General features: G+C 39.0%; 1 pseudogene; it reads right to left on the bottom strand.

Moving 5' to 3' along the window:
- Positions 1–14,495: 14,495 nt before the first annotated feature.
- LOC109577644 (N-acetyllactosaminide beta-1,3-N-acetylglucosaminyltransferase 2-like) overlaps positions 14,496–26,754 on the bottom strand; it is a 46,602-nt pseudogene continuing 34,343 nt past the window's right edge.

Here is a 26,754-nt window from a genome sequence, read left to right as displayed (position 1 = left end):
TTGCAGTCAGATTCTTCACTAACTGAGCTATGAGGGAATCCCCCAAAGGAGTTATATAAAGGGAGTTAAAAGAGAATTATTTCAGGCAGGTGGAACAGTGTAAACAAAAGATTAGATGGAGAATGATAATGCTTTGTATTGAATAAAAGTTAGCAACACAACAGAAATGTCTATTATATGATATTGACTTAGGTAAAATTATTTATATATTCCACTTTTTAAAAGTGGCACATTTGTGTTCTCAAATTACCAGCTGAAGATTGCCAGGCAAAGACGAAAATAAAATGAAAGGACCTATCATGAGAATAAACCACATCCAAGGAGTTCTCAGAATTTGTTTTAAAAACAGAATCAGAAGCTGCAGGCAGACAGACAGTAGTTACAAAACTTTCAAGATTCAAAATAAATAATCAGGTCAGAATATATTCTTATTGATTAGAAATACTAAAGTCCCAGAGATCGAGCCAAGGCAAGTGGATAAATAGTGGTTAGGAAACTGACTGAAGTTTGCCACAAGATAAAGTGTTTATTTTTACTTACTCTCTCTCTCTCTCTCTCTCTCTCTCTCTCTATATATATATATATATATATATATATTTATTTATTTATGTATATATATATATATATATTTAAACCCCCAATGCATAGGTAAAGGTAAGAGCAACATATTGACCCGACTGGAATTATACTATATGCAGTTGTGACATGGACAGACTCTAATGTCACTTATAGACTGTTATCAGCAAAACAGCACTCTCCAAACTTTTAGTTCTTTGTTTTTTTTTTTTTTTCTTTTTTTTTTTTTTGTAATTTGGAACCAGATGATATATGCTGGATCTAAATTCACTTTCAAAAGGATCCAGTTATTATCTACCCTGTACCATGTCTTATTTTGGACAGATCTTGGCTCACTTTATGAATTACATTTATAGAATATGCTAGAAATCCTGTGACATAGGAATACATATTAAGGGCTGTATAAAATCAGTTCTACTCAACCGTACCTAATAATTCACTAGGGCCTAGTATTGCTTTTCTCTATTCTTTAGAGATGCACTGACTTCTCATCCAGTCATTTCTTGCAATTTGTTAGAAATTAAGGATGATAAAAATATGTATTAATTTTGTTCAATGTTTGCGTTAGTCATTCTACTTCTTTTCTGGCCCAAAAGACAAGACACACACACACACACACAAACAAACATATCTTTTTGCTACTCTTGCAGTGTAAGCAGGCCATTTTTCATTATCTATGCAGTCTGAGACAACTTAACTTGTAAAAGACTACTTCAGGTCATCTTCTGAACTTCAAAAGAAAAATACTTCATTGTCTATATAAAAGGACTTTCCTATACCTTGTAATTGGAGAAGGAAATGGCAACCCACTCCAGTATTCTTGCCTGGTAAATCCCATGGACGCAGGAGCCTGGTGGCCTATAGTCCACGGGGTCACAGAGAGTTGGACACAACTGAGCGACTTCACTTTCACTTTCACTTTCTATACCTTATAATATCCTTCAAGGTGGTTTGCCTGATCTGAGATTCAAATCTGTCAATAAGTACCATTTTATACTGACATATACAGTGGAGGTTACAATTTTTCAATACTCAATAGGAATGATCCTAAAGATAGGAAAAAAAAAAAAAAACACTACTTTTTCTCTTTTATTAGAACTATGTTCATTTTACTACTGTAATTATATTTGTTAATTACTGTAGCCTATGTTTATGTGTTTATTATGAATCCAGACACCTCAAGAAAATCTGTAAGAAAAAAAAATTTAATAAAAGCATGAGGCTGTCAAGTGTGTCTATGTTTCCCTTTCTGTTGATTACCTACATATGGGTGACAAACATTAGCACTCTTGCTGGAAATTAGCTTGTCTTCACATGATAAATTAAACTAGAGAAAAAAAAAAAAAGACATATAAGGGAACAAAGAGCTAGGTGAAAATTAAAGATAAGCACGCCCTCCACTCAGTTCTAGAAAACTGGGGATTCAGCACTGTCCATTCAACATTCAATTTAATATGTTTACTGAAGGCCAATTCAGTCTAAAATTTCTAGTTAGATTTTAATTTAAATTAGATTTTAATTTGGGTTACAGAGGGGAAAGTTTAGAAAGGTCCTTTTTTTTTTTCCCTTCTTAGAAAAATTTTGATTCTTGAAAAATACTGTCCTTGAAGCCAAAATAACATGCAGATAGAATATTTCTCTAAGTAACCGCCGCTTCTGTAGTTTCACAGAACTCCTTTGGGGTTATCTGCCATTTCTGTCTTGGCCAAGGACATTGACAAATGCGTGAGGCTAAGATCTACCTTCTGCTTCTTCCTGCCCCTTTTTATATGCATGTAAAGTTAATCCAGATAGAGATAAGATTTGAGTATTCTGCTTTATTGTCATGTCATCTACCGGTTTGAACTTGCCAGCCAAAAAGTTTTCTTGTATGAGAATTGACCCACCAAAGTGGTATAAGTATTTTCCTCATAGCTTTTTTTTTTTTTTTTTCACTTAATCCCTCTCTCTAAAAAAAAAGTGTTTTTGTCTTTCTGTTGTTTTATCTCAATGCTCCTAAAGAGACAACTCATTTGTAAAACTTGTTCTCCCTGATGATGTGACAGTAGTACATGGACAGCCGAAGATGGCAGCACGGGTTTTCTGAAAGTGCACATCATGTTAGGTAAATTGTTCAGAAATTTTTCAATACATTAATTAATTACCTCTCTATCTTGAGACATCTAAAAACAATCTACAACAGAAATAATTAGGTGAAATGAAAAATTCCTCAAGACTAATAGAAATTAGGTCCTGCTTTCAGCCAGCCCAACAAAAATTGTCTTAGTGAGTCATTTTTGACTTGAAATAGTTCCCTTTTCTAGGACTATAAAGCCATGCATGCAGATTTGTATTTCTTACGGTTGCCATGAACCTGGAAGCTGTCACTGCATCTGGGAGGACCAGTTTGCCATTGCTTTCTCCAAACATCAGGCTACAATTTGGCTAATGTGCAATCCTATATATCACTTAAGCACTTTTCCTATGCACTATACAGTCCATCGGAGAAGGCGATGGTACCCCACTCCAGTACTCTTGCCTGGAGAATCCCATGGACGGAGGAGTCTGGTGGGCTGCAATCCATGGGGTCGCAAAGAGTCGGACACGACTGAGCCACTTCCCTTTCACTTTTCACTTTCGTGCATTAGAGAAGGAAATGGCAACACACTCCAGTGTTCTTGCCTGGAGAATCCCAGGGATGGGGGAACCTGGTGGGGTCACACAGAGTCGGACACGACTGAAGTGACTTAGCAGCAGCAGCATACGGTCCATAGAATTCTCCAGGCCAGAATATTGGAGTGGGTAGCCTTTCCCTTCTCCAGGGGATCTTCCCAACCGAGGGATCAAACCCAGGTCTCCCACATTGCTGGCAGATTCTTTACCAGCTCAGCCACCGGAGAAGCCCAAGAATACTGGAATGGGTAGCCTACCCCTTCTCCAGCAGATCTTCCTGACCCAGGGATCGAACCAGGATCTCCTGCATCGAAGGCAGATTCTTTACCAGCTGAACAGCAGGGAAGACCACTATATCACTTAAGCAGTTTTCTTACTCCGTAGTATCATATTTACTGTGTGCTTCAGCTCACACCAAGCCTCAATTGCAAAGTATCCTGTCACATGCCTCCATCAATATTTTAATGCATTGTCTCTACCCAATTTCCATTCTTTTAGTGCACAAATGATGGATTCTTTTTTTTTTTTGCTAAAAAGTCAGTTGGTTTCCCAAAATAATTTGTTGAATAAAGTTGAATATACACTTTACAATGTATACAAACAGTAAACGAAATTATTTAAATACAAAACACAAAACATAGAAAGCTAGAAAGAAATGTATTTATCTATATGTGTGCAATCTTAGGGTGGAGGAGAGTTTATTTAAACAATGACACAAAAATAGATACTATAAAGACAGAATTGTATAGTATTTAAAAAATATTCCCAAAGTTTAAACCATTCTAATTCTGTTATTGACAAATTGTAACTTTGGGCTACCTAACCTCTCTAAACCATCCACCCCTTGCTGTGAGAAAGTGAAAGTGCTAGTCACTCAGTTGTATCTGACTCTTTGCAACCCCATGGACTGTAACAGGCCAGGCTCTTCTGTCCATGGGATTTTCCAGGCAAGAACACTGGAGTGGGTAGCCATTTCCTTCTACAGGGGATCTGACCTACCCTTTGCTACCCGGGAAAACTAGGACATCCAGCATCAAATTCTTAGGAAACAGTGAGTGTAAAGCACTCTGCAGAGTGTTTGGCTTACAGAAGACATTTGTAAATAATATCATTATTACATTTATAAGTGAAAAATTTGGTATATTTGACTATATGCCCATACAGAAAAAACTAACACACAATGAGTGAATTGCATGGTTGCCAGTGAGTTAGTATTCTTCAATATAGAAAACATGTGATGTTAAAAAATTGTAAAGAATAGACAAACATTAAAAGAAAAAGCTTGTAATATTCTTGAAAATTTACTCAATCTTCAGGATATTCATCAGTAATCAAAGAATGAAGTTTAAGATCAAATTAGTTTCAGCATTAAATTTGTCAAATATTTAAATTTTTCAAGTTGCAAAAGCAATTTTGGTGAGTGTTAAGGCAAATTCTACGTTTGAAAGATACAGATAGACATATAAATTAGTAGGAATTTTCTGGTGAATAATGATATATTTTCTTCCTTGCATATTTCCTTTTATTATTAGTTTAATATTTCTTTAATAGAATATTTATTTCATTTGAAAACTTAAAAAAGCTATATACCTATATCTATATGCAATATATATACATGGCATATATATATTTTTCAATATAATTTAATATTGCTTGAGAGAATATATTTTAATAGCTACAAAATAGTTTATGAGCAATTAAGAGTATGTGTAACCACAATTTTGTTGTCGTCCATTTTGGTTTGATTCCAAAATTTCATCATCATTATAGTGTTACCAAGGAAAAAGTAAAAGGTTCTTTTAAAGTTTAACTATTTTGAAGGATTATTTTATTTGTGGGAAGGAGTCAAAGAAGTGGTAGAGAAGGTAGAAAAGTGAAGCAAAGGGAAAGAAAATTGTTCTAAATAGTTATTTTTGCAAATGCTTATTATGTATGAGTTTATTTATTTACTGTGCTTCCCTGGTGGCTCAGACCATAAAGAATCTACCTGTAATGCAGGAGACCTCGGTTCAATCCCTGAGTTGGGAAGATCCCTTGAAGAAGGGAAGGGCAACCCACTCCAGTATTCTTGCTTAGAGAATTCCATGGACAGAGGAGCCTGGAGTGCTACACCCCCTGGGGTTGCAAATAGTTGGACACGACTGAGTGACTAACACACAAGTATATTTATTACTGTCACTTTTAAAATTTGACCTGTTCTCAAGATGCTCTGGGTGAGAGGAGTGATTATACTTTGGAAGTAAGATTAAGAAGGAACTCGAAGAAATTAAGAAAGAAAGCATTTGAAACCTGAGCAATATAGTATGAACAGCATCCCCACAGAAGAGGACCAAGGAAGAGGTCTCTGATATGGGTGGTTATGAGGATTTACAGAGAAATTTAGAGAGAGAATTCATGTTACATAGTGATATGTTATATTCTTTTCTCTGAGTGCTTGCTTTCAGAAGTATTTGGTTGAATATTACCAAGTATTTTGTGTCAGTGATATTTTTGGTTTATCTCAGAAAAGGGCAGACACAAAGAGAATGGAAGGTTAAGGGAAACGGTGACTTGAGTGAGAAGAGTTCATCAAAGACAGAGATGGGAATGAAAGAAGACCTTAGAACTACAATCCCCCAGGAGTTAAATAAATCATAGCAATTTACATAGTTCATGGAATAGGACTGAAATATTGCTGCATACACAGATAGCGATTACTTCAATTATTCAGGCAGGGCTCAGGCACCTTAAGAGGGCTGTCCGTGTTGCCAGGCAAGAAAATACCTAATCAACTAATAAAGTGCTAACTTTAAGGAAATGGCAACCCACTTCAGTACTCTTGCCTGGAAAATCCCATGGACAGATGGAGAAGCCTGGTAGGGTCGCACAAAGTGTTGGACGTGACGAAGAGATTCCACTTTCACTTTGAAACAAAGCAGAATGTAGTAAGTTCTCCATATGTACAGTGTGGTGAACAGAAGGAGGTCCAAATACTAACAAGAATACACCCCTATTTTCCTAGATCTACTTTGACAACAAAAATAAATTTTGATACAAAATAAAGCAGACCCGGAAACTGTACCAACTTGAAGATGCTGTCAGGCAGGTGGATGGGCTGATAATAGCAACTCAAGGAGAGGCTTATGCCTGCAGGAACAACCCTAGGTCCAAATAAATGTGGTTTCAAATGGCTTTGTTCTCTTAGGTCTGAAAGGTAACCAAGGGAGTATACAGCTGGACTGGAAAGGTAACCAAGGGAGTATGTAGCAACCACATCCTGGAGGATCTTTCAAAACAGGGATGATTTAGAAATTTTAAGATTAAAGTGTAGAGTCAGGTTTTGCATTTCATCATATTACAACAACAGGCAACATTCACAGAGGTAACCATATTCACTGAAATGTACACAAAACGGATCTTTCTTCCCTGTGAGAGAGCAGAGTGGAGTCGAGGAGGATAGGAATGACAGAACAAGAAAACACAGGCAATTTCAAGGGACCACAAAGATGGGCAACCCTGTGTGGTGTCAACATGACAAGTGGAACGTTTTCTGTCATTGAATCCAATCTCAGCTCTGCTGCAAATTGTAGTTTATTTATTTTGCCTCGAGTGAAAGTTGCTCAGTCGTATCCGACTCTTTGTGACCCCATGGACTATTCAGTCCATGGAATTCTCCAGGCCAGAATACTGGTGTGGGTAGCCTTTCCCTTCTCCAGAGGATCTTGCCAACCCAGGGATCAATCCCAGGTTTCCCACATGCAGGCAGATTCTTTACCAGATGAGCCACCAGGGAAGAACAAGAATACTGGAGTGGGTAGCCCTTCCCTTCTCCAGGGGATCTTCCCAACCCAGGAATTGAACTGGGATCTACTGCATCGCAGATGAATTCTTTACCAGCTGAGCTACTAGGTAAACCCAAAGTGAAAGTCAGTCATGTCTAACTCTTGGTGACCCCATGGACTATACAGTCCATGAAATTCTTCAGGCCAGAATACTGGAGAAGTGAAAGGCTACCCTTGGGGCCATAAAGAGTCAGACATGACTCAGCAACTTTCACTTTCATTTTGTCTTATTAACTCTCTAAAGTTAAATGAGCATGATATACCCATTGCAGTGCTATGGAGAGAATTAAGTGATATGTGATATGCAAAGTGTCTGGAGAAACCAGTTGCTTAGTTAATGAAGGCTTATACAAACAGCGGAGCAATGAATACTTAAACAGAAGGACAAACTGTAGGGCCTTCCATGTTGCTTCTTCAGGAGACAGAATAACTTTCTGAGGTTACTTTTAGCTCTGTGATGCTCCGTTTTTTCAGAAAGGCAGGCCAAAAAACGACTATTTTTTCCCTCTGCAAAAACAAAGTAATGCATATACTTCAAAATAGGCTTTTTTAGAGCTTTCAAAACAGAGAACAAAAGAAAATATCTTCATCATTAAGACCTAACACTTTACCCACAAAAGTCAAGCCAGCATGCTTTTCTCCCCTGTATTAATCTTGGAAGATTCAGACTTAAAAAAAAAAAGAAAGAAAGAAAGAAAGAAAAGAAAAAAAGCATCAATATATCCCTTTGCTTTGGAGCGGTAATCATTCTGGCCTTTTCCTGAGCTCTCCTTAGCTGCTCCCAGCACTGCTACCTGTTGGTTCTTTCTTGCCTTTTGTTGCGATTCTTTCTTCTCCACATCCTGGCATTTGTCTGAGACCTCCTACAATCTTACTTATCTTCTTTCTCTTCAATACCTGATTTCTTTTATACTACAGACATTCTATTTTTATTTTACCTTAAATTCCCTTAGCTGATTTCATTTCTACAATGGCTTAAAGGTACAGGAGCAAACCCACTGCTCCAAGAACAGAAATCAAATATACGTATATGTATGTATGTAAAATATTGGAAGTTGATGGTCATATAAACTATGCACTATCCCTAGATTTGATGTAAATGAAAAATTTGGAAATGAAATATTCTTTGAGGTCTTTGGCAAAATAAATAAATATTTTAAAGTCTTAGTGACTGTTAAAAAAATATCACTAATGTTTTTACGTGTCAAATTCTCCCCTTTGCTTATGATTCAAAGCACCTGGCTGTCAAGACCCTCTGTAATCTTAGTTTGTCACAAGCAACTTCACTCTTTCCCTTATGTATTCCTTCTTTTTCATTCAGGCCAGTATCCTTAATGAATCCTCTAAAAGCAAGGCTAATTTTTGTTTTATGTCTATCCTTACCCTATTACTTTTTTTCTCAATTGTCCTTATGCTTTTCTATTTACCCACTCTTATGCATTTTAGACACTCCACTTCATGTTATGCAGCCTCCAGAAACCTTCTCCAGGACAGCCAGCCTACAGTTATTTGATCTTAACTGAGCTTACACTATACCGTATGTTCATGATGATTCCCTTATACTACACATTATCTGCTTTGGCATGAAGATTGGTTTTCTATCTGGTGAGAAGCTAGAAGTGAGTGAATCTAATCTACTCTCAGCAGCATAAGTATGACATTGGAATCATAAAAAAAAATTGAAATTGAGTCCATCTCAGCCACTGAGTATGCTTTCTTGGGTGAGTTATAATTTTCTGATTTTCCTCACTTATGAAATGGTGATAATACCATTAGACAGAGTTGATTTGAAATAAGAAATAATATAGGCTTCCCTGATGGCTCAGACAATAAAGAGTCTTCATGTAATACAGGAGACCCAGGTTCAATCTCTGTGTCAGGAATATCTCCTGGAGAAGGGAATGTCTACCCACTCCAGTATTCTTTCCTAGAGAACCTCATAAATAAAGGAGCCCGGCAGGCTACAGTCCATGGGGTCGCAAAGAGTTGTACATGACTGAGTGATTAAATACAAACACACACAAATAGAAATAATTAATATACATTTTATCCTCGAGTAGTTATCAAGAAATGCCAATGTTTTATATCAATCTACTTGCAGTTAGAGTCCCAGTGGTGTAGGCAACGTTACCCTAAGAAAGGTATCCATTGTACTCATGGGGTTGTGTGATTTAAGCTAGCCAAAAAAGAGTATATCTTTGGATAAAGTCAAATACCCCATTACTTCTACCCCTCTGTTTCTCATATTTTGCCCAGGTGTAATTCATGATCCTGACTCACCACTAAATTAGTTCAGGGCATCTTCTCAAAGGAACAAATTGTGGCAAACCTTATTTCTTTTCTCCTACTCTTGCATCAGAAATGTCTTATCACTGTTCCACAGGTTGTTTTATCAAGTCCTTCAGGTTAGAAGAGTGGTCCTCAACTGGGGATGTATAAAGAATTTCTGAGAGGTACAAGGATGTGGATAGATTTAAGAGAATTAATCCCTAGATTCTCAACTGTGTTATTCAGAACCTCAACTCTTTTCCTATTTCTCACAGTAATAATTGGTTTATTGACCAAAGGAAAGCCAGCAGAGCACCAAACAAAGGGCAATGGGGTCATTTTTTTATCATCAAGTGCTGTAACTACTCTTTCTTTTTGGTTGCCTAATGCCATATCACATCGACCACAGCCTGGTCTAACTCAGTGAAACTAAGCCATGGCCTGTGGAGCCACCCAAGAAGGGCGGGTCATGGTGGAGAGGTCTCACAGAATGTGGTCCACTGGAGAAGGGAATAGCAAACCACTGCAGTATTCTTGCCTTGAGAACCACATGAACAGTATGAATAAGCAAAATGATAGGATACTGAAAGAGGAACTACCCAGGTCAGTTCAGTTTAGTTCAGTCACTCAGTTGTGTCTGACTCTTTGTGACCCAATGAATTGCACCATGCCAGGCCTCCCTGTCCATCACCATCTCCTGGAGTTCACTCAAACTAAGGTCCATCGAGTCAGTGATGCCATCCAACCATCTCATCCTCTGTCATCCCCTTTTCCTCCTTCCCCCAATCCCACCCAGAATCAGAGTCTTTTCCAATGAATCAACCCTTCCCATGAGGTGGCCATAGTACTAGAGTTTCATCTTTAGAATCATTCCTTCCAAAGAACACCCAGGGCTGATCTCCTTTAGATTGGATCTCCTTGCAGTCCAAGGGACTCTCGAGAGTCTTCTCCAACACCACAGTTCAAAAGCATCAATTCTTCAGCACTCAGCCTTCTTCACAGTCCAACTCTCGCATCCATACATGACCACTGGAAAAACCATAGCCTAGACTAGACGGACCTTTGTTGGCAAAGTAATGTCTCTGCTTTTCAATATGCTATCTAGGTTGCTCATAACTTTCGTTCCAAGCAGTAAGAGTCTTTTAATTTCATGGCTGCAATCACCATCTGCAGTGATTTGGGAGCCCAAAAAGATAAAGTCTGACACTGTTTCCACTGTTTCCCCATCTATTTGCCATGAAGTGATGGGACCAGATGCCATGATCTTTGTTTTCTGAATGTTGAGATTTAAGCCAACGTTTTCACTCTCCTCTTTCACTTTCATCAAGAGGCTTTTTAGTTCCTCTTCACTTTCTGCCATTAGGGTGGTGTCATCTGCATATCTGAGGTTATTGATATTTCTCCTGGCAAACTTGATTCCAGCTTGTGCTTCTTCCAGCCCAGCGTTTCTCATGATGTACTCTGCACAGAAGTTAAATAAGCAGGGTGACAATATACAGCCTTGACGTACTCCTTTTCCTTTTTGGAACCAGTCTGCTCTTCCATGTCCAGTTCTAACTGTTGCTTCCTGACCTGCATATAGGTGTCTCAAGAGGCAGGTCAGGTGGTCTGGTATTCCCATCTCTTTCAGAATTTTCCACAGTTTATTGTGATCCACACAGTCAAAAGCTTTGGCATAGTCAACAAAACAGAAATAGATGTTTTTCTGGAAGTCTCTTGCTTTTTCAATGATCCAGCGGATGTTGGCAATTTGATCTCTGGTTCCTCTGCCTTTTCTAAAACCAGCTTGAACATCAGCAAATTCATGGTTCAAGTATTGCTGAAGCCTGGCTTGGAGAATTTTGAGCATTGCTTTACTAGCGTGTGAGATGAGTGCAATTGTGCGGTAGTTTGAGCATTCTTTGGCATTGCCTTTCTTTGGGATTGGAATGAAAACTGACCTTTTCTGGTCCTGTGGCCACTGCTGAGTTTTCCAAATTTGCTAGCATATTGGATGCAGCACTTTCACAGCATCATCTTTCAGGACTTGAAGTAGCTCAACTGGAATTCCATCACCTTCACTAGCTTTGTTCATAGTGATGCTTTCTAAGGCCCACTTGACTTCACATTCCAGGATGTCTGGCTCTAGGTGAGTGATCACACCATCGTGATTATCTTGGTCATGAAGATCTTTTTTGTACAGTTCTGTGTATTCTTGCCACCTCTTCTTAACATCTTCTGCTTCTGTTAGGTCCATACCATTTCTGTCCTTTATCGAGCCCATCTTTGCATGAAATGTTCCCTTGATATCTCTAGTTTTCTTGAAGAGATCTCTAGTCTTTCCCATTCTGTTGTTTTCCTCTATATCTTTGCATTGATCACTGAGAAAGGATTTCTTATCTCTTCTTGCTATTTTTCAGAACTTTGCATCAGATGCTTAAGTCTTCCCTTTTCTCCTTTGCTTTTCGCTTCTCTTCTTTTCACAGCTATTTGTAAGGCCTCCTCAGACAGTCATTTTGCTTTTTGCATTTCTTTCCCATGGGGATGGTCTTGATCCCTGTCTCCTGTACAATGTCATGAATGTCTGACCATAGTTCATCAGGTACTCTATCTATCAGATCTAGGCCCTTAAATCTATTTCTCATTTCCACTATACAATCATAAGGGAATTGATTTAGGTCATACCTGAATCGTCTAGTGGTTTTTCCCTAGTTTCTTCAATTTCAGTCTGAATTTGGCAATAAGGAGTTCATGATCTGAGCCACAGTCAGCTCCTGGTCTTGTTTTTGCTGACTGTATAGAGCCTCTCCATCTTTGGCTGCAAAGAATATAATCAATCTGATTTTGGTGTTGCCCATCTGGTGATGTCCATGTGTAGAGTCTTCTCTTGTGTTGTTGGAAGAGGGTGTTTGCTATGACCAGTGTGTTCTCTTGACAAAACTCTTAGCCTTTGCCCTGCTTCATTCCGTATTCCAAGGCCAAATTTGCCTGTTAGTCCAGGTGTTTCTTGACTTCCTACTTTTGCATTCCAGTCCCCTATAATTAAAAGGACATCATTTTTGGGTGTTAGTTCTAAAAGGTCTTGTAGGTCTTTTTAGAACCTTTCCACTTCAGCTTCTTCAGCATTACCAGTTGAGGCATAGACTTGGATTACTGTGATATTGAATGGTTTGCCTTGGAAATGAACAGAGATCATTCTGTTGTTTTTGAGATTGCATCCAAGTACTGCATTTTGGACTCTTTTGTTGACCATGATGGCTTCCCCATTTCCTCTAAGGGATTCCTGCCCGCAGTAATAGATATGATGGTCATTTGAGTTAAATTCACCCATTCCAGTCCATTTTAGTTCGCTGATTCCTAGAATGTCAATGTTTACTCTTTCCGTCTCCTGTTTGACCACTTCTCCTGTTTGCCTTGATTAATGGACCTAACATTCCAGGTTCCTATGCAATATTGCTCTTATAGCATCAGACCTTGCTTCTATTACCAGTTATATCCACAACATTTGCTTTGGCTCCATCCCTTCATCCTTTATGGAGTTATTTCTCCACTGATCAGCAGTAGTATATTGGGCACCTACTGACCTGAGCTGCAAATCCCAAAGAAAGGCAATGACAAAGAATGCTCAAATTACCGCACAATTGCACTTATCTCACACGCTAGTAAAGTAATGCTCAAAATTCTCCAAGCCAGGCTTCAGTAGTATGTGAATCGTGAACTTCCTGATGTTCAAGCAGGTTTTAGAAAAGGCAGAGGAACCAGAGATCAAATTGCCAACATCCGCTGGATCATTGAAAAAGCAAGAGACTTCCAGAAAAACATCTATTTCTGTTTTATTGACTATGCCAAAGTTTTTGACTATGTGGATCACAATAAACTGTGGAAAATTCTGAAAGAGGTGAATACCAGACCACCTGACCTGCCTCTTGAGACACCTGTATGCAGGTCAGGAAGCAACAGTTAGAACTAGACATGGAACAACAGACTGGTGCAAAATAGGAAATGGGGTATGTCAAGGCTGTATATTGTCACCCTGCTTATTTAACTTCTGTGCAGAGTACATCATGAGAAACGCTGGGCTGGAAGAAGCACAAGCTGGAATCAAGTTTGCCAGGAGAAATATCAATAACCTCAGATATGCAGATGACACCACCCTAATGGCAGAAAGTGAAGAGGAACTAAAAAGCCTCTTGATGAAAGTGAAAGAGGAGAGTGAAAACGTTGGCTTAAATCTCAACATTCAGAAAACAAAGATCATGGCATCTGGTCCCATCACTTCATGGCAAATAGATGGGGAAACAGTGGAAACAGTGTCAGACTTTATCTTTTTGGGCTCCCAAATCACTGCAGATGGTGATTGCAGCCATGAAATTAAAAGACTCTTACTGCTTGGAACGAAAGTTATGAGCAACCTAGATAGCATATTGAAAAGCAGAGACATTACTTTGCCAACAAAGGTCCGTCTAGTCTAGGCTATGGTTTTTCCAGTGGTCATGTATGGATGCGAGAGTTGGACTGTGAAGAAGGCTGAGTGCTGAAGAATTGATGCTTTTGAACTGTGGTGTTGGAGAAGACTCTCGAGAGTCCCTTGGACTGCAAGGAGATCCAACCAGTCCATTCTAAAGGAGATTAGCCCTGGGTGTTCTTTGGAAGGAGTGATGCTTAAAAAGCTGAAACTCCAGTACTTTGGCCACCTCATGTGAAGAGTTGACTCATTGGAAAAAATTCTGATGCTGGGAGGGTTTGGGGGCAGGAGGAGAATGGGACGACTGATGATGAGATGGCTGGATGACATCACCGACTCGGTGGATGTCAGTTTGAGTGAACTCTGGGAGTTGGTGATGGATAGGGAGGCCTGAGTGAGTGAGTGAAGGCTCTCAGTTGTGTCCGACCCATGTGACCCTTTGGACTATAGCCCCCCAGTCTCCTCTGTCCATAGGATTCTCCAGGCAAGAATTCTGGAGTGAGTTGCCGTTTCCTTCTCCAGGGGATCTTCCTGACCCAGGGATCGAACCCAGGTCTCCTGCATTGCAGGCAGACGATTTACCGTCTGAACTGAAGGGTTTAGAGGCCATCAAATGGACATGACCTATAAAGGCAATTTTGACGGTTTTACATAGAAATGACGTCTAATGAAAGAGAACACAAATGAGAACTATTTTAGATACATTTCTACATAAAATGTAGTTTACACATAATTCAGCATTTTAAATGAGCACTCTGCAACTGAGACCAAATATCAATCATCTCTTGAGGTTTTCTACTACGTACCAACATCACATCTACATAGTAACAAATGTTACTCCTGCTTTTCTCTTCTATATTAAATGTCCTGAAGCCTTCGTGTCTCTCTGGAGCGAGGCTGAGTTTCTGAAGGCACATTCCAATATAAACATCATCGATAGGGTAGAGAATGACCCGGTCAGTCACATTGTACAGTCTCAGGACCAGGTGGCTGGACTAGAGGAATCCGCCTCCTCCTGCATAAGGTGGGTAGACTCCAGTGTAAACAACTTCCGGGATGTAATATTTGAGTTTCTTATCCCTGTGAGGTCCAGCATTATGAATCACGTCACCAATAAACATATCTTTGGCTTTGTTCCCGGATAAGCTATTCAAGTAATTCAGGAGATGATGGGTGTTCACAAAAACATCATCATCGCCCTTGGACACAAACTCGGCATTTGGGCAGGAAGTGCTCACCCACCTGAGAAAGAGTACTTCTTTCAGAGACAAGTTGAAGAATGTATCTCTGTAGTTCCACAAAAGAATGTCTTGGTGCTTCTCATTCTCAAATTTCAGCATATCTGAAAGGCCAGGACGGTTGTCCTCTGCGGGGGTCTGGCCCAGTAAGGAGACTCGCACCACCGTTTGGTTCCCCACATTGGTTTCTTTACCCCAAGATTCCTGAATCGCCTGGAGTGCTGCAATTCGTGGGGTCGAAAAGAGTCGGACACCACTGAGCGACTGAACTGAACTGAACTGAATGCCATCTAGCAAACTATATACCCAAACCTACTGGTTTAAACCAGTAATAATTCATCACATTATCATTTGTATGTCGTCATTCTTCCTGTCTTGCCTGAGCTCATTCATGGTGCTATATTCAGCTTATGGGTTGGCTAGGTAGGGCTCAACATAGACACTAGGGAAGGTTGGGCTCACCCTCTTATCTAGTTTCAGGACCTTTGTTTCATAGTTTCCTAGTAATTCAGTAGTCTAATTGGGGCTTCCTAACTTGGTGATGGAATATTTGAAAACGGCAGTAATAGAAGTCTCAAACCCTTTCAATATTTAGCCCTGGAAGTTGCATATACTTCACTGCATTCGATGGTCAATGCAAATCACAGAGGCAGTCTATATGAATGGAGAGGAGATTAGACTCCTCCTCTTAATGGGATGAACTACAAAATCACACTGCAGAGGATTTGCAGGATGGGAGGGAAGATGTGATCATCATTTCAAACCATTCAGCCCATGCCTCCAACCATCTCATTAAATGATGAATTTCAAATAGTGCATTACTTTTTAACAAAAAATTATTTATCAAAAATTATATTATATTTATATAGCAAAGTGAACACTGGCAGTCACCAGAAGCTGGGACAACCTAGGAACAGGTTGTCCCCCAGGGCCTCTAGAGAGCATGCAGCCATGCTGATGACTTAATTTCAGCTCAGTAAAACTAATTCTGGACTTCTGACTTCCAGAACTACAAGAGAATAAATCTGTGTTTTAAACAAACTATTTTGTGTTAACTTGTTACAGCAACCATGGGAAATATACATCAGACACTTTGAATGACAGCAACAGAGATAATTACAGAAAAAAGAAAAATATATAAAAAGTGTGTATAACAGTATTTTTAGAAAGTTCTATTACTCCAGCATAATAATGTAAATAAAATACACATCTTAATATGAAAAAATATATATTACATTTTTGCCTTTTATCAGGGCCTAATAATTATCATTATAACATGTTCCATAAGTATTATTTTAACACTTAGAGCTCTTTGGTTAAATAAATACTTTTAAAATTCAATTTATGTACATAATTTGTTTCAATAATATTTTAAGTTGATCAATAAAATATCACTCAATAATATTACATGGGCTATTTATTAAAATACAATTCTGCAAGGGAAAAGGAACAGAAATATTATTTTAAAAAGTTAAAGAATGGATACAAAGTTTCCAACTATGAACTATTAGTAATTAGTTTCCAACTAATTTGTAAAGCATATTAAATAGACACTGCTGGATATTAAATTACCTTTGTAGCTACCGTAAATCTTTAATAGTTTTATTTAAAATATTATTATTTACAGGACACAGAAATTATATTCTCATATTTATAATTTAAAAAATTTAAAAGCCAACTTAAAGCATTTTTTAAGGAGTACATAACCAAATTAACCTGAATATCCCTTTGCCAGAGCACATTACCAATTATGCTATCTATTCCAGTAGTTTTAGGTTGCCTAACACTCACAGGGTACCATTTTTTTTTCCTCCTAAATTCAGGAAGACTTGTTTCTATCTGGAGCTACCCAGCATACACATTCATTTGCATAATATAATTCAATCATTAGACAATAATCATGTTCCTTTCCCCTCCAAATCATCTCTTTATTCTTGAGATTCTTAACCTTTCTCTGGCATGAATTTGGTTAGCAGCTGGATAAAGGCTGGGATTCATTTTCAGAATGATAATTTTAAGTGATAAAACAAGATATATAAGATTATATACAAGAAACCAATTACATTAAAATACAGTCACAATATATTATAAAATCTAAATTTGTGATGAGAACTGTGTATTGCATGATTGTCTCACACAGAACAAAACTAAACAACAATTCTAATAACTAGTATAATTTTGAGAGAAATCTCAAGGTATCTATGGCGAAAGTAATGTAATGTGAAAATGTCTGTGGTATCTACTGTGGACTGCCTGCGGAACTGTTAATAATACTGTGGTTTGTAGCCTACATTCACAATTGAAGGAAAAAATAAATTTCAGTTAGATGCTAATGAAGAGAAAGATGCAATTTTTCCCCATCCTAATTTGTGCCCCACTGAAATTTAAACATAAATCATTTGGGAGGTTTTGGACACCAAACACCCTCTTCCAACAACACAAGAGAAGACTCTACACATGGACATCACCAGATAGTCAAAACTGAAATCAGATTGATTATATTCTTTGCAGCCAAAGATGGAGAGCTCTATACAGTCAACAAAAACAAGACCAGGAGCTGACTGTGGCTCAGATCATGAACTTCTTATTGCCAAATTCAGACTGAAATTGAAGAAACTAGGGAAAACCACTAGACCATTCAGGTATGACCTAAATCAATCCCTTATGCTTATACAGTGGAAGTGAGAAATAGATTTATGGAACTAGATCTGATACATAGAGTGCCTGATGAACTATGGACAGAGGTTCATGACACTGTACAGGAGACAGGTTTCAGGATCATCCCCATGGGAAAGAAATGCAAAAAAGCAAAATGGCTGTCTGAGGAGGCCTTACAAATAGCTGTGTAAAGAAAAGAAGTGAAAAGCAAAGGAGAAAAGGAAAGATATAAGCATCTGAATGCAGAGTTCCAAAGAATAGCAAGAAGAGATAAGAAAGACTTCCTCAGTGATCAATGCAAAGAAATAGAGGCACACAACAGAATGGGAAAGACTAGAGATCTCTTCAGGAAAGTTAGAGATACCAAGGGAATATTTCATGCAAAAACGGGCTCGATAAGGACAGAAATGGACCTAACAGAAGCAGAAGATATTAAGAAGAGATGGCAAGAATACACAGAAGAACTGTACAAAAAGGAGCTTCACGACCAAGATAATCACGATGGTGTGCTTACTCACCTAGAGCCAGACATCCTGGAGTGTGAAGTCAAGTGGGCCTTAGAAAGCACCACTATGAACAAAGCTATTGGAGGTGATGGAATTCCAGTTGAGCTATTTCAAACCCTGAAAGATGATGCTGTGAAAGTGCTGCACTCAATATGCCAGCAAATTTGGAAAACTCAGCAGTGGCCACAGGACTGGGATAGGTCAGTTTTCATTCCAATCCCAAAGAAAGTAAATGCCAAAGAATGCTCAAACTACCACACAATTGCTCTCATCTCACATGCTAGTAAAGTAATGCTCAAAATTCTCCAAGCCAGGCTTCAGCAATACATGAACCGTGAACTTACAGATGTTCAACCTGGTTTTAGAAAAGGCAGGGGAACCAGACATCAAATTGCCAACATCTGCTGGATCATGGAAAAATCAAGAGAGTTCCAGAAAAACATCTATTTCTGCTTTATTGATTATGCCAAAGCCTTTGACTGTATGGATCACAATAAACTGTGGAAAATTCTGAAAGAGATGGGAATACCAGACCACCTGACCTGCCTCTTGAAAAACCCATATACAGGTCAGGAAGCAACAGTTAGAAATGGACATGGAACAGCAGACTGGTTCCAAATAAGAAAAGGAGTAAGTCAAGGCTATATATTGTCACCCTGCTTATTTAACTTACATGCAGAGTACATCATGAGAAACGCTGGGCTGGAAGAAGCACAAGCTGGAATCAAGATTGCCAGGAGAAATATCAATAACCTCAGATATGCAGATGACACCACCCTTATGGCAGAAAGTGAAGAGGAACTAAAAGCCTCTTGATGAAAGTGAAAGTGGAGAGTGAAAAAGTTGGCTTAAAGCTCAACATTCAGAAAATGAAGATCATGGCATCCGGTCCCACCGCTTCATGGCAAATAGATGGGGAAACAGTGTCAGACTTTATCTTTTGGGGCTCCAAAATCACTGCAGATGGTGACTGCAGACATGAAATTAAAAGACGCTTACTCCTTGGAAGGAAAGTTATGACCAACCTAGATAGCATATTGAAAAGCAGAGACATTACTTTGCCAACAAAGGTCCATCCAGTCAAGGCTATGGTTTTTCCAGTGGTCATGTTTGGATGTGAAAGTTGCACTGTGAAGAAGGCTGAGTGCTGAAGAATTGATGCTTTTGAACTGTGGTGTTGGAGAAGACTCTTGAGAGTTACTTGGACTGCAAGGAGATCTAACCAGTCCATTCTGAAGGAGATCAGCCCTGGGAATTCCTTGGAAGGAATGATGCTAAAGCTGAAACTCCAGTACTTTGACCACCTCATGCAAAGAGTTAACTCATTGGAAAAGACTCTGATGCTGGGAGGGATTGGGGACAGGAGGAGAAGGGGATGACAGAGGATGAGATGGCTGGATGGCATCACTGACTCGATGGACATGAGTCTGAGTGAACTCCAGGAGTTGGTGATGGACAGGGAGGCCTGGCGTCTGCGATTCATGGGGTCGCAAAGATTCGGACACGACTGAGCGACTGAACTAAACTGAACTGGAGACCATGTTGAATCTCACAAGTTTAATGTGTTTAGTTTCTATCTCCCCAACTAAACTGGGGCATTTCTTCAGAAACCCAGTAAGCATATGGGTAAGAAGTATGTTCATAGGAGATGCTGAATGTATATTTAGAGAAATAGTTAATGAACTACTAAAGGCCAAGATCACTTGTCCTAGGTTGCAGAGGCAGAAAGTCTCTAAGCTTAGACTCCAATTTTAGCTCTGACACTAAATTGTGTCCTAATGCATTGTGTCTATCAATGTATTTATCTAAATATCTACTCTTTTAAAAAAATATTATTTATACTCTTACTACAAGTCAAGTACATTTTAGGTGTCCAACATCAAAATCTGTCTAATTATTGATCCACTCTCATTTCTCTCTTATCACTTATAGATATCTTTATACTATTCTGTAAGTTGTTACATTGTTTGTTTTTCATGCATTCTACCTCTTGAAACCAACAGAACACATTTATCTAAAGCTCTCATCATGTTTCTGGGAAAGTTCAGAGAATGCCTGGTCACAGAACAGAGGCATAATTTTGTTAGTACTTTTAACTATGTAAGTACTTAAAAAAAAATTTGTATGTATTACAACATCTCAGTCTCTGTGGGGTCTCTGGGATCTGGTTCGCACAAGGTTTGTTTGAGTACTCTGAGTGTCTCTAGAAGTTATGGGGTTTGATTCTAAACACATTTTCACCATTCCTACCATTTTGCTGGGGCTTCTCCTTTGCCCTTGGACATGGGGTATGTCCTCAAAGTCTTTCTAGCACCCTACAGCCACCACTGTTGCTCCTACTGTCTTGCTGGGGACTCTTCTCAGTACTGTGCTTGAATGTCTCATGTGGAGGTATGGGTCAGCAGTGGCCTGCTGCAGGGGCAGGGGTTCTGGGTGCAGTAGACCTGGGTATGGCATAAGCCCTCTTGGAGGAGGTTGCCATTAACCCCATCATAAAGTGACCAGAACTTACACAGGACTGGGAAACAGACTCTTGGAGGGGACAAACAAAACCTTCTGCACACCAGGACCCAGGAGAAAGGAGCAGTCCAGGAGTCCGTGGCAGAGGTGTGGTTCGGTGTAGGCCTGTTGCAGGGTTGGGGGCACTGAGTACAGCGGTTCATTCATGGGACTGTATCTTTCTGAAGGAGCTCACCATTATCTTCACTACCTCCACAATAGTTTGGCTTCAGGTCAAATAACAGGGAGGGAAAACAACCCCCCCTGTCAACAGAAAAGTGGATTAAAGATTTACTATGCATGACCCCGCCCATCAGAACAAGACTCAATACCCCCTCAGTCAGTCTCTCCCAACAGGAACCTTCCATAAGCCTCTTATACTTCTCCAACAGAGGGAAGACAGAAAGAAAACCACAATCACAGAAAAGTAACCAATCTGATCACATGGAACACAGTTTTGTCTAACTCAATGAAACTATGACCCATGTCATGTAGGGCCACCCAAGACAGACAGGTCATGGTGGAGACTTCTGACAAAACGTGGTCCACTGGAGAAGGGAATGGCAAACCAATTCAGTATTCTTGCATTAAGAACCCCGTGAACAGTATGAAGAAGCAAAACGATAGGACACTGAAGGAGGAACTCCTCAGGTCAGTAGGTGCCCAATATGCTACTGGAGATCAGTCGAGAAATAACTCTAGAAAAAATGAAGAGATGGAGCCAAAGCAAAAACAACACCCAGTTGTAGATGTGACTGGTGATAGAAGCAAGGTCTGATGCTGTAAAGAGCAATATTGCATAGGAACCTAGAATGTTAGGTCCATGAATCAAGGTGAATCGGCAGTGGTCAAACAAGAGATGGCAACAGTGAACATTGACATTCTAGGAATCAGTGAACTAAAATGGACCGAAGTGGGTGAATTTAATTCAGATGACCATTATATTTGCTACTGTGGGCAAGAATCACTTAGAAGAAATGGGGTAGCCTTCATAGTCAACAGAAGAACCCAAAATGCAGTACTTGGGTGCAATCTCAAAACTGACAGAATGACCTCTGTTCATTTCCAAGGCAAACTATTCAATATCACAGTAAACCAAGTCTATGCCCCGACCAGTAATGCTGAAGAAGTTGATGTTGAACAATTCTATGAGGACCAAAACATCTTCCAGAATTAACACCCCAAAAAGATGTCCTCTTCATTATAGGGGACTGGAATGCAGAAGCAGAAGTCAAGAAATACCTGGACTAATAGGCAAGTTTGGCCTTGGAGTACTGAAAGAAGCAGGACAAAGGCTAATAGAGTTTTGCCAAGAGAACACACTGGTCATAGCAAACACCCTCTTCTAACAACACAGGAGAGGACTCTACACATGGACATCACCAGATAGTCAACACTGAAATCAGATTAATTATATTCTTTGCAGCCAAAGATGGCAAAACTCTATATTATCATCAAAAACAAGACTGGGAGCTGACTGTGGCTCAGATCATGAACTCCTTATTGCCAAATCAGACTCAAACTGAAGAAAGTAGGGAAAACCACTAGTCCATTAAAGTATGGCATAAGCCAAAGCCCTTATAATTATACAGTGGAAGTGACAAATAGATTCATGGGATTAGATCTGATTATGGACAGAGGTTCATGACAGTGTACAGGAGGCAGTGATCAAGACCATCCCCAAGAAAAAGAAATTCAAAAAGGCAAAATGGTTGTCTGAGGAGGCCTTACAAGTAGCTGTGAAAGGAAGAAAAGCGAAAGGCAAAGGAGTAAAGAAAAGACATACCCATCTGAATGCAGAGTTCCAAAGAATAGCAAAGAGAGATAAAAAAGCCTTCCTCAGTGATCAGTGCAAAAAAATAGAGGAAGACAATAGAATGGGAAAGACTAAAGATTTCTTTAAGAAAATTAGAGAAGAAAATTAAAGGTACAAATGGAATATTGCACGCAAAGATGGGCCCAATAAAGGACAGAAATATTATGGACCTAACAGAAAGAGAAGTTATTAAGAAGAGGTGGCAAGAATACACAGAAGAACTGTACAAAAAAATCTTCATGACCTAGATAATGATGATGGTATGATCACTCACCTAGAAGCAGATATCCTGGAATGCCAAGTCAAGTGGACCTTAGGAAGCATCACTACAAACAAAGCTAGTGGAGGTGATGGAATTCCAGTTGAGCTATTTCAAATCCTAAAACATGATGCTGTGAAAGTGCTGCACTTAATATACCAGCAAATTTGGAAAACTCAGCAGTGGCCATAGAGCTGGAAAAGGTCAGTTTTCATTCCAATATTGAAGAAAGGAAATGCCAAAGAATGCTCAAACTACCTCACAATTGTACTCATCTCACAAGCTAGCAAAGTAATCCTCAAAATTATCCAAGCCAGGCTTCAACAGCATGTGAACCATGAACCTCCAGATGTTCAAGCTGGATTTAGGAAAGGCAGCAGAACCAGAGATAAAATCACCAACATCCATTGGATCATTGAAGAAGCGTGAGAGTTCCAGAAAAACTTCTACTTCTGCTTTATTGACTATGCCAAAGTCTTTGACTGTGTGGACCACAGCAAATTGTGGAAAATTCTTAAAGAAATGGGAATACCAGACCACCTGACCTGCCTCCTGAGATATCTGTATGCAGGTCAAGAAGCAACAGTTAGGACTAGACATGGAAAAACAGACTGGTTCCAAATCCAGAAAGGAGTATGTTGTGGTTGTATATTGTCACCTTGTTTATTTAAGTTATATGAACAGTACATCATGAGAAATGATGGACCAGATGAAGCACAAACTGGAATCAAGATCGCTGGGAGAAATACCAATAATCTCAGATATGCAGATGACACCACACTTATGGCATAAAACAAAGAACTAAAGAACCCCTTGATGAAAGTGAAAGAAGAGAGTGAAAAAGTTGGCTTAAAACTCAATATTCAGAAAACCAAGATCATGGCATCTGGTCCCATCATTTTACGGCAAATAGATGGGGAAACAATGGAAACAGTGACAGACTTTATTTTTGAGGGCTCCAGAATCACTGCAGATGGTGACTCCAGCCTTGAAATTAAAAGACGCTTGTTCCTTGGAAGCAAAGTTATGACCAACCTAGAAAGCATTTTAAAAACAGAGACATTACTTTGCCAACAAAGGTCCATTAAGTCAAAGCTATGGCTTTTCCATTAGTCAGGTATGGATGTGAAAGTTGGACTCTAAAAAGAAACTTGAGCGCCAAAGATTTGATGCTTTTGAACTGTGGTGTTGGAGAAGACTCTTGAGAGTCCCTTGGACAGCAAGGAGCTCCAACCAGTCCATCCAAAAGGAAATAGGTCCTGAATATTCATTGTAAAAACTGATGCTGAGGCTGAAACCCCAATAACTTTGGCCACTTAATGTGAGGAACTAACTCATTTGAAAAGACCCTGATCCTGGGAAAGATTGAAGGTGGGAGGAGAAGGGGATGACAGAAGATGAGATGGTTGGATGGCGTCACCAACTCAATGGACATGAGTTTAAATAAGCACTGGGAGTTGGTTTTGGACAGGGAAGCTTGGCATGCTGCAGTCCATGAGGTCATGAAGAGTCTGACATGACTGAGTGACTGAACTGAAGTGAACTTATTATCACATGTTCAATAGATGATGAGTTAAATAGCCTCTCTAAGAAATAAAATAGGTAAGATCAAGAATGGAAGGTTAACTAAAGCTGAAAAATAATATATAATGCTTTCAACATAAAATAAGGCACCAAGTTCCTACATTCCCTAGAACATGCATTGTGCAATAATTCATTCAAACAAATATTGAATGCCTACTCCAGACTATTTTCTGTATCTGAATGTAACTATATTGTAACATACATGAATTTTCATTGCTGAAAGTGACATTCCATCATGTAAAAAATTTCCCTCTGTGTGAAAGCTAAACTTTGTCACATAAAAATGTAAACTAAATCCAGATCTGAGTGCAGTGGTCTGACTTGCTGAATTTGCCAGTTTAAGGGGAAAAAAAAGTGGGTTTTCAGATAGAATTTCCCTTTATTTTCAACTCTGAGTTTAAGATTATTCTCAGAATGTCAAAGACATTTATCTAGTACTCGGCTTTATAGCTAAATTAGCCTTACATCTAATCTACCCACATCTATTTTTTTTTTCCTGTACATTTCCTGTTTAAGCCTGTAGGTGGAGAGAAAAAAAATATGCTTAATAACTCTTCTTTAAATATAAATAACAAATACCACTTGCTGCTCTTCTTTGAAGAATTAAAATTGATTTTCTCCTTCTGGATGAGAGATGATCTGGCTTGGGTGAGCACACAGTGATTTCTATCACAAATGATGCTGCAGAGCTGTTTGCTCTGAGGAAAACAAAGTGTGGCTGAGACTGAGACAATTTGTCAAGCATTGAACAAAGGGTACAGTCTTCTGACAAACAAATCATGTTGGAAGCATTTGCTTTGTAGGTCCAAGAAAACTTTCTTCAAAACCCTTTTGCTTTCAGGCTGCAATAGACAAGAAAGCCCTAAAACACATCTTCAGCCAACACTGGGGCTTCCCAAGTGGCACTAGTGGTAAAGAACCCGCCTGCCAATGCAGGAGATGTAAGGGATGTGGTTCGATCCCTGGGTCAGGAAGATCCCGTGGATGAGGGCATGGCAACCCACTCCAGTAATCTAGCTCTGTCCCTTCCACAGAGAAGCCTGGCAGGCTAAGTCCATATGGTCGCAATGAGTCAGACACAACTGAAGCAACTTCACATTCATGCAAGCCAACATTGAATATAATGACTCAAGTATACAGTGAAGGAAACATAATTTACTGCTAACAGGATGACTCATGCATCAGAGGCACGGTTCTTTCTTCTGTTTTCACTAGCTGTAAGACATGGAGAGAAGCATTCTTGTGTCCCAGGAGTAAAGTTGACAAAGGAAATAAGATACATGGTCAAAGAACCATCTTGGCCCTTGGATTTTGCAAGACCTTGCTTTTACAAAAGCCATTTTGAAATGAACTAAAAGTTCCTATTCTGTAAAAAGAGAGTGATTGCCCATGTCGAAGATCAGAAACACTTCTCAAATTATCAGTCCTATGTACTTTCCTTTTATATCATATAGTTTCATAAATCTCTAACTCCATTTGGAGTAAAAAAAAAAAAATTGAAATATATTCAGCATTTGAACATTTGGAAACTTGATGAAATGTTCTTCTCAAACTTTTCCCTTTTTTTTGTAAATGTCAATAACTTTGTTCTATAATAAGCAACATGTACAGAGGAATTGCATTTACATTATTACCTGGAAAGTACAATCACACATTGTGTTTTGCTGCAGTGCCTAACATTTGGGGAAGGTTTTCATCACTCAGTACAAAAAAATTCTACAGTCCATGGAGTCACAAAGAGTCAGACAGGACTGAGCAACTAACACTTTCACGTTCACAAATGCATTTTAATTGTCTGCTGAACAAAGATATCCCAACCAAGCTCTTTGTCTGGGTGTGCACTGTTGTATTACTAAGTATTAATTCCTGGCAAACACTGCACCCACCTGGCACCAAAGAAAAATTACATAACAATGAGCATGCATTCAGCCTCAGAGCTATGAGCTGTGCTTGCTACCTTGCCACTACATTTAAGCGGTGCAGGGTCTGTGGATAACAAATGGTGTCTCTCTCTACCAGACCATGAAGCGAAGGTATTCAAGTATTTCTAAACGTCCTCTTTGTCCTTATTCTCTTTTTTTTTTTTTATTTTATTTTTCTCTTTTGATATTCAGAATGATTTTAGAGATGATTACACTCAACTATCTCATTTTTCAGATGAGAAAACTGAGGCTCAGAATGGCTAACAAGTAGCAGAAGAGAGACAGATTGGAAATCAAAACTTAAGGACAACTGTGGTCTCAAAGCTCTGAAGGAAGGTCAAGAGCAATCTCTGCAGTCTCTGTTAGAGTCAGTGATATTTTTATTAAAAAACAAAAAACAACTCATTCAGCTGATCCTATAACAGACACTATAGACATGTAGGAGATTTTCAAAAAGAAAGAGCACACCCTCAAAGATACGCCGAAAGGAAAAATTTTCCTTAATTTCCAA

This window comes from Bos indicus, chromosome 24 (assembly GCF_029378745.1).
Source record: "Bos indicus isolate NIAB-ARS_2022 breed Sahiwal x Tharparkar chromosome 24, NIAB-ARS_B.indTharparkar_mat_pri_1.0, whole genome shotgun sequence".
Lineage (NCBI taxonomy): Eukaryota > Metazoa > Chordata > Mammalia > Artiodactyla > Bovidae > Bos > Bos indicus.
The sequence above is the reverse complement of the archived record's forward strand: the minus strand, read 5'-3'. Positions and strand labels throughout refer to the sequence as shown.